Source organism: Zonotrichia albicollis, chromosome W (assembly GCF_047830755.1).
Source record: "Zonotrichia albicollis isolate bZonAlb1 chromosome W, bZonAlb1.hap1, whole genome shotgun sequence".
NCBI lineage: Eukaryota > Metazoa > Chordata > Aves > Passeriformes > Passerellidae > Zonotrichia > Zonotrichia albicollis.
In genome coordinates this window covers 3,951,438-3,961,454 of record NC_133859.1, presented here as the reverse complement: position 1 = coordinate 3,961,454, position 10,017 = coordinate 3,951,438, and positions in this window count along the sequence as shown.

Sequence of the window (10,017 nt, the reverse complement as noted above, 5' to 3'; positions counted from 1 at the left end):
GCCAGTGGTATGTCTCTTCCTTGCTGTTCCCAGTCTGTGAAGCTGCAGGAGATTCCATCATCCTGCACTACATGGATGACATCCTGGTGTGTGCCCCAACCGATGACATGCTTACTAACACACTTGACCTGACAATCAATGCATTGGTTGCTGCAGGGTTCAAGCTCCAGGAAGAAAAGATTCAAAAGATGCCATCTTGGAAGTAACTGGGTCTCGAAATTAGAAAGCGGACCATTGTGCCGCAAAAATTAGCTATCAAGAACAACATCAAAACCTTAGCAGATTTCCATCAACTGTGTGGGTCTTTAAACTGGGTGAGACCCTGGCTAGTCATTTCCATTGAGGACCTAGCCTCCCTTTTCAATTTGTTGAAAGGGGGAGAGGACCTTAGTTCTCCTAGGACCCTCACCCAGGAGGAGAGAACTGCACTGGAGAAAGTTCAGGAGACAATGTCTGCCAGGCAGGCCCACAGGTGCCAGCAGGGTCTGCCCTTCAAGTTCATCATCTTGGGTAAGTTACCACACCTCCATGGGGTGATCTTCCAGTGGGAAACTGCCCAGGCAGAGAAAGGTGACAAGGACAAGAAGGACCCACTCTTAATCATAGAAAGGGTCTTCCTCAGTCACAACAGGTCCAAAAGGATGACAAGGCCACAGGAGCTGGAGGCAGACCTGATCTGAAAGGCAAGGATTCAGATCAGGGAATTGGCAGGGTGTGACTTTGACTGCATCCACATCTCCTTAAAATTGAAATCGGGCCAACTAACTAACGTTAGAACAATTGCTTCAAGACAATGAAGCTCTGCAATTTGCGCTGGACAGCTACAGGGGCCAAATTTAGATCCACCGACCGGCCCACAAAATTTTTAATTTGGACGTTCAGTTTGCTTTATCATTTACAAGTATTCAGAGCAGGACGCCTCTAAAAGCACTGACAGTTTTCACTGACACATTTGGAACGTCCCACAAGTCAGTGGTGACTTGGAAAGATCCTCAAACTCAGCAGTGGGAGGCAGATATTGCCAAGGTGGAAAGATCACCCCAAATTGCTGAGTTGGCCGCTGTCATCACAGCCTTTAAGAAGTTCTCCAAGCCTTTTAATTTAGTTACTGATTCAGCTTATGTGGCAGGGGTAGTGTCCAGGGCACAGAATGCTGTATTGCAAGAAGTCTCCAACATTTCTTTATACTTATTGCTCTCAAAATTAGTAAAAATAATCTCCCACCGGGAACAACCCTTTTATGTGATGCATGTCAGGTCACACACAGACCTGCCGGGATTCATTGCAGAAGGTAATTGTAGGGCTGATGCCCTTGTGGCACCAGCCGAGATGGCCCTGCTCCCAGACGAATTCCAACAAGCAAAGATCAGTCACTAGCTTTTCCATCAAAATGCACCTGGCTTCGTTCAGCAATTCCATCTGACATGTGAACAAGCCTGGGCCATCGTAGCCATGTGCCCTTCTTGTCAACACCATTCACTACCCTCCCTAAGTACAGGGGCAAACCCTAGGGGTTTGCAGACCTGCGAGGTGTGGCAGACAGATGTAACCCACATCCCGTCATTTGGCAAATTTAAATATGTCCATGTCTCTGTGGATACTTTCTCTGGTGCCATCTACGCTTCCGCCCACACAGGGGAGAAGGTCTCCGACGTAAAAAAAAACATCTTGTGCAAGCCTTCTCCACATTAGGAATTTCTAAGGTAATCAAAACAGACAATGGCCCAGCGTACAAGTCCAAAGAGTTTCAGAGCTTCCTGCAGCAATGGGGAACAGAACATAAGATAGGCATCCCCTATTCCCCGACAGGCCAAGCCATGGTGGAGAGGGCCCACCAGAGCCTAAAAAAGGCCCTTCACCAACAACAGGAGGCTATGAAGGTAGAGTCCCCTCAAGTCCAGCTGTCCAAAGCATTATTCACGCTGAATTTTTTTTAATTGCACCTATGAGAACCTTAACCCACCCATCATGAGGTACTTTAAAGAGAATAGTCAGCACAATCTGAATGTCCGGCCACCCAACCTCATAAAAGACCCTGAGACTTGGAAAACGGAGGGGCCCTATGAGCTCGTGAACTGGGGCAGGGGATATGTGTGCATATCTGCTCCCTCAGGCTTGAGATGGATCCCCTCAAAGTGGGTAAGACCATACATTCCGAAAGTGTCAAAAAATAAAACCACGGCACAGGTAGCCGATGTCTGCTGGAGGCGGAAGCGCCGTCAGACTCTTTAAAGTTAAGTTGCTGTTACCTGAACCTTACTCCCAACATTTTTTATCTTCAGTTTTTCAGTGTTTCCACTTGATCTGAACTCAGCCACCATACCATCAGAATGAGCCCCATTCTTCTGCTGCTCCTGTTGTCAGCCGTCCATCCAAGTCAGATGTGGATCGTTTCTCAGACTCAGGCAAACATATGGACCACTCTTGCCAGAGTCCTCAACCAAGATCACATTTGCCTGTCCGCCTCCTCTGTGTCTGACCCGATGTCCACTTGCCTTGTGGGGATCCCATCTAAATCCAGGGAATTTCCGCCAACATTAGCAACCCCCTTTTTTCCAGTATATAATCCATTCTCCCCTTGGGCAAAATTAGTTTACAGACAGACAATAACAGAAAAGGAACCCCAAGAATTCGAGCTCCTTGGTTCTGCAAAAGCATTCTATTGTGTTCAGTTTATGTTTAAACCAAAAGACCAGGTAAATTTGTATCAGGAAGTCAAACAGTTTAAAGAAAACTACACAGCAAAAAACTGGTGTAAGAAAATTTCCCATGTGGAGATGTCGTCCACCCCCAATAATGAGCCCCGTGCCCTCCGTAAAGGGTTTTTCCTTATTTGTTGCGACTGAGCGTGGGCAGGCATCCCCTCTTGTCTAATTGGAGGTCCATGCACCCTTGGAAAGCTGAGCCTGTTTACGCCCAACAAGACCCAAATCAAGGATTGGCAAACTAAAACCAGCACCCACAATTCAGCCCGCAAAAAGAGATACCGAAGGAATTTAGACCCAAATTGCAATTCTGAAATTATACATTGGTCCAAACCAAAAGATCTTGCAATCACCGTGTTTTTGCCATGGGTGTCTGCAGCCAAGGCTCTAGGTGAATTGTCACACCTAGAGTGTTAGGTTGCTAAACAGACCAATATTACATCAGCTGCACTTTCTGACCTTCTGGCAGATGACGAAACAACAAGGCAAGCTGTCGAAGTGAGGGAGCGACCACCTTTGTTGATTTTCGCATCTGACTCCAGTTTATTCACTCAATCAATCACTTTTTATAACCGTGTTAATTAAGTTCATGCATATTGCAAAATCTGAGCTCCTGACAGGCTGTAGAGAAAACTTCAGCTCCTCCTTTTGTTTACAATACCTGAAGTTAGTTTACTGAAACCAAGATCAGTGTTCCCACCATAATATGAAAGGTTCTCAAAACCTTCATATCTGTTCCCAGACTGGCTGTCTGTTCCCAGTAGCAGCCAAGGACAGAACGGTCTGAGAATCTTGTTGTTTATATAAAAGGTGGCTGAGAACCTAATTATTTACAGGATCAAGCCTGGGAAAGGCTGCTTTTTCCCTTTGCTGAATAGCTTCATGGCCTCTTTCTTTAAGCCATGCTTAAACCAGGCTCTCCACATTTCCCCCGTTTTTTTTTGTTTTGTTTTGTTTTTTTTTTTTTTTTTTTTTTTTTTGAGAAAGAAGGTTAGTTGCCGAGTTTTCTCTATCATCCTACCAACCATATTTTGAATACAACCACAAAGACAAGGCAAAATAAGTAAAAGCATTCAAAAGCACACACAGTATCTCTATAAGGTCCCCCAGCCATGGTCCGAGCAATGGCTTTTGCCCCAAAGGGTTAAAAGGCTGTGAGCTGTCCTCCCTCATGTGCACCTGGGGAGGAGGTGAACGATGAGTCTGAAATTATTCCTTCTGTTCTTGAGATTTTCACATCCAGCCCTTTTCTTGGGTTTCTGAGAAAAGTTCAAAATCAGTTTTACAGACTGTAATCCTTTAGTCATTTGGCTCAAATGGCATCAGCTGGGTTATTTCTCAGTCCTTGGTTGATTTGGAGTAGTGAAAAATTAGCATGCATTTAAAACACTTAAAATATCTAAACTTAACAGACTTATTTTAAGATCAACAAAGCTTATATGTAAAATCAATTAACTCTAATAAAACTTAAACAAGAATCAGAAAAATTCTATGGGCTAACTGTATCACACTCTTTGTAACACAAAAATAGGCAATTCTAACAATTATCACATTATAAGCAACATTCTCAGCTAGCAAGGTTTCTCTCCCACAAGGGATCTAAGCTAGGGAAACAAACCAAAAAGGCTATCACTAATCATAAGATATGTTATACAACAGATACAAAAAAGAATTCTATGTGCTATAAAGCTTAAACAAAACTCACGTGTGTTAATATAATTCATAAAAATAAGCTAAAGATTGTTTTCTATTCTCAAACAGCAGATATATTTTAAACAAAAACAACTCTACTCACAAATACTTCTAATTGTTTCTTTTAACTAGGGTCTCTCTAATGTTCACAGCAACACTTCGCACACAGGTCATAAAATAAACGCCTATCATAAAAGCATAAATCTATCTAACATCACCTAAACTCAATAATATTTAGACTTAAAATACTTAAAATATTTAAACTTTATAAAACTTAACATTACTTAATCTTAATTTTAACAAAATCAGCTGATTTTAAATTCTATATAACTTATACTTAATATAATTTTAATCTTAACAAAAAACTTTTGGTCAACAAAAGTTTGTTTGTTTATAATCATGATAAAAAACAAGTGATATTCCAAAATGAATACTAAATGCTGTATGTTTTTGTTAATCACATGCTTTTAAAAACCATGCTTTTATTAGCTAAAATTTGAAATTATTAATTATTTCAAATTTTATTTCATATTTTTATTATTATTTTATTTTATTATTAATATTATTCATTTTATTATTTATCATTATTTCACCACACCATTTATCATTATTTTATTTTATTATTATTCATTTTATTATTTATTTATATTTTATTATTTTACTTATATTATTATTATGCCTTTTAAAGTGGCTTTGGAGTAGGAAGCACCACTTTTTAAAAACAAATATTTCCTTTGGATTCAGAGAAAGGAAACAATTCTTATTTAAAATTAATTATATAGCAATTTTATAAAATGCCTCTTTGAGGAAATACATCAACAGATGTTTTCCTTGTGTAAAATAGACATTTTTTACCTCAAATCTTTGAAACACATATACTACCTAAAGTTTGTGTTCATGCATTACCTTCTATATCAGTAATTCAGTAAATCTTTTAATCTATACCAAAACTATTTTTCTTTACCACTCTTAATTTAGCTTTCAGGGAACAGCAAAGCCACATTGCATACCACTGGAGTAAGACACTTTAAAATCTTTAAAAGCAGCATTTAGGATCAAACTAAAACTTGATAGAGATCTGTCTGCACTTGGAAATGCAAAACCTCTTGAAACTATTATTATTGGAGAGTGGATACTTGAAGTGTTCTGAAACTCAAAAAAGGTACCTAAAAGTTAAGAGAAGGAAGCTAAAGCAGCTTAAGCTACTGCAAGTTTCCATTTTAGGCTCAGGATTACCTGCAGCCAAGCACAGACATGGCAAGAACAGAAACTGCACAGACAGGGGAGAGAGAGAGAGAGCATCACTGAATTGCTAACACTGCTGAAAAGGGGCAGAAGAGAGAGTTTGCAGTCTACCTCTTCTGTGTATAAGAGGAGTTTTCACATGTCTGAGCAGGAGAGGAAAAAACCAAAGCTTATGAGAATGAGTATGAAATACATATAAACTAAGGTAGAAGATTTAAGTAGCTTAAATAAGATACAGATACATTCAAGAAAACCAACAGATATTTGTCCATTTTAGAGCAGCTACCAAGAGCTTATCTGCTCCCGCGGCGAATGTGTCGGAAGGGGGGGGCCGAGCCCCCCCGCGCTGGGCTCTTTGTTTACTTGCCGGAAGGTTGACTGCGCTGCAGCTACCGCTGGTCGGGTTGCTCCCCCCGCGCTGCTCGGCACGGCGCGGCTTCTTCCACGCTGGGCTGCTGGTGGCTGCCTGGCGCTGGCTGCGGGGCGTGGCCGCTCCCCCCACGGCAGCCCCGCTGTCCCCGAGGCGGCTCCCCGTGGTGTAGGAGTGGGCGAAAAAACTTCTGGTCTCACGGCGCGGAGGCGGCTTGTTTCGGCTCCCGCCGGGGCCAGGCCCGGCATGGCCTCCGCGCTGCTGGTGCTGGTGCTGCTGGGTGCGGTGCGCGCTCTGTCTGCGCTGCAGCCGCGGCGGCTTCCTCCGCGCGGAGCGTGGTGCGGCTGCTCCCGCCGCTCTCGGCTCCCCCCGCGGCGCCGGCTCTCCCCCCATAGCTTGCTCAGCATCTTGACAGGTTTATCGCTCTCCCATAATAAATCCACGAATTCATGCCATCCCGTTAAGTCGTAAACTGCATGGAGGATAAGGAAAATCCCTCCAGCATAGCCGTTAGTCCAAAGTCCTGTTAAATCCTTTTGCAAATTCATCCCCTTGATCGGTGGTTTTTATAAATATGCTGCTTGCCGTTTTCCTACCCGATTTCCAGCGCTGGTTTGCAGCCTCTTCAAGGCCTCGTGCAGCACGTCTCAGTCGAGCTCGTCTTTACGATCACTCAAGGCACATGACGCGTATTAGCTTCTTTTTTATCTGCTTTATCGCGTTTTCCTGCCGCCCCGCTGCATAGGACCTGACCCTTTTCACTTCACGTGGTGCATATCACGGTCGGGTGTCACCATTTTGTCGAAGTGAGGGAGCGACCACCTTTGTTGATTTTCGCATCTGACTCCAGTTTATTCACTCAATCCGTCACCTTTTATAACCGTGTTAATTAAGTTCATGCATATTGCAAAATCTGAGCTCCTGACAGGCTGTAGAGAAAACTTCAGCTCCTCCTTTTGTTTACAATACCTGAAGTTAGTTTACTGAAACCAAGATCAGTGTTCCCACCATAATATGAAAGGTTCTCAAAACCTTCATATCTGTTCCCAGACTGGCTGTCTGTTCCCAGTAGCAGCCAAGGACAGAACGGTCTGAGAATCTTGTTGTTTATATAAAAGGTGGCTGAGAACCTAATTATTTACAGGATCAAGCCTGGGAAAGGCTGCTTTTCCCCTTAGCTGAATAGCTTCATGGCCTCTTTCTTTAAGCCATGCTTAAACCAGGCTCTCCACAGCAAGCCACCCTACAAAATCACGCATCAAATGATTTTCTTCTGCTACTACATAGTCATCGGTGTGAGGAGTTTGAGGGTCTCTGTTGCCTGAATCTGTCATCCAAGGCTGAGGGCGTCCACAAAATCATTGGAAAGATGCAACAAATGGTCCAGGACATCAAGCAGGAAACAGCAGACTGGATGGACGGACTTTTCCAAGGATGAGGACTCTTGGGCATGGTCAGATCCATACTAAAGTCTGTATTTTTAGTTTTGCTTGTTCTTTTTGTTATTTTGATCAGCTTTGGGATCATCAAGAGCATTGTGGCCAAATTAATATTGAAAGCTACTTCTCCTTTAGAGATCAATCAGGTGACTGTTCCCACCGCTCCTGAGGAAGAAACATGAATCTCTGCAGTGTTCATAAAACAGCCTTGGTTTGCTGATGCTTGAGATGAGACCAAGCTCAGCTTTAATTTTTTAGACTTAGGTGCCTCTCCCTTTTTATTTAAATGAAAAGAGGGAGATGTTGCAGTGTGTTTTTATACTTTGTAATACTTTGTACTAGTTTTGTTTTTGTATCCCCATATTTTTCCCAAATGGTTTACCCCAGATTGTACCCCCCTCCCTTTATCTGTGTAATCCCTTTCCTTTGCTGAGATCATCCTCAAATCCCCACCCTGGCTCTCTGTCAATCACTCAGCATCCCATCCCCTCCATCTAGAAGCTTTGGTCCAGGACGTCGAGTGATTAGGTAGAGGCTAGGGGTCAACCCCCCAAGTGTTACCCCATACACTGTCCTAAATGTCTATCCCCCAGTATCCATCCCTTAGGGTCACTTATTGGTTAGTAAAATGTTATCTACTTTTGGTTTCCACTTCCCTTTAAATGTAACCTTGGCACGTCTCCCAGGGCTCTCAGCAGGAGGCCCCCTGAGGTGTAGGGGCTCCTCCAGGGCTCCTAGAATAAAACTTTGGATTAACCCCTGCTAAGAGTTGGCTCTTTTGTCTTCTACCAATGTCTCTAACATCTCTTCTGCTGCAAAGGTGACTAGCCTAGCTGCCTTCAGTACTCTCGGTGCACAAGAGAGTGTCCCCTCGCTGTTGGCTGTGTTGGGGTTGCCCTCCCACTGTCTGCCGACTTGGGGCTGGCCAGGGTTCCTGAGAGGCTCCCAGAGAGACAGAGACATCTCTCCCCTTTCAATAAATTGAGGAGGCGATCTAAGTCCTCATTGGTGAGGTCTAGACAAGGCCTGACCCAGTTCAAAGACCCACACAGGGAATGGAGATCTGCTAGGGTTTTGGGATCACTCTTGATTTCCAATTTCTGCAGCACAACAGTTCGCACAGTGATCTCTAAGCCCAGGTACTTCCAAGGTGGCATCCTCTGAACCTTATCTTCCTGCATTTGGAATCCAGCAGAGGTTAAAACTTTAACCACCTGGTCAAGTGTGTTTTGGAGTATTATGTCATCAGGGGCATACACAAGCACATCATCCATGTAATGTTGGATGATTGCCTCCTTTTTCTGGGTGGGCACTGGGGACAGCAAAGAAGCCATGTACCACTGGCAGATGGAGGGACTGCACTTCATCCCTTGAGCCAATACTCTCCAGTGGTAGCTCTTCATTGGGGCTTCTCGATTGGTGGTAGCAACCGAGAAGGCAAATGGTGGTGCATCTTCTGGGTGTAGGGAAATATGGAAAAAACAGTCCTTGATGTCCAGGACAGCCAATTGCCAGTTTTGGGGAATCATTGCTGGGGAGGGCATCCCTGGTTGGAGTGACCTCATGTCCTCAATTCTCTTGTTTATGTCTCATAAATCATGGAGGAGCCACCACTTATCTTTCCCTGGCTTTTTTGTTACAAAGACCAGGGAATTCCAAGGTCTGGTTGTCTCTTCAATGTGTCCTTTAGCAAACTGCTCCTCTATGAGCTCCTCGAGCGCCTTCAGCTTTTCGTTGTTGAGTGGCCACTGATTTACCCAGACTGGATTATCATCGAGCTGTTTTAACTTGTGGACAAGGTGCTCCACAGTGGCCTCTTCTAAAAATCCTGGGGTGTCTTAGGGATGACCAATATGACCCCCCACTGGGACATGGTGTCTCTACCCCACAAAGGAGCTTTGTAATTGGTGACAAATGGAGGGAAACTGGCCAATTTTCCATCCCGCCCCTCAATTTGCATGATGCTTTTTGAGATCTTAGCCAATGTGATACCTCCTACACCTTGGATTTTGCCAGCCACGGGTTGCAAATCCCAATGTGACGGCCACAACCTTTCAGGTATGGATGTCACATCTGTTCCTGTATCAAGCAATCCTTCCATGTGGAGCTGGTCTACTCCACGCATTAGATTGCACCCCATAATGGGTTTGTCCTTACCAACCACTTCTGCCCAGTAGACACCTGGTGCTTTGTCATCAACTGAGATTTCTGCTGGAATAGGAATGGCCTGGGTGATGATTTGCCCCTTTGCCAAATAGAAGGGTGGCTGTGGACAGCACGCCAGAAGAATGAGGTTAGGTATGTCCCCCTTGATGGTCATGGGAGCTACCTCAATCTCCATGGATGTGTGTGCGGTGTCTCCAATAACCAAGTACTCTACCGTCAAGTTCTGTGAGTCCTCGGCAGGTCTGCTCCAATGACTGTCCACTGGGTAGACCTGAAAACAAAAGCTTTGGTGGTCACAAGTTTGAAACGCTTGTGAGGCCACCAGATTATTTCACGCAAACATTTCTTCTGTTGTCCCGCACCCTGCTTCCCTTCCTCCCCCTTTTCTGTTTTGAGGGAG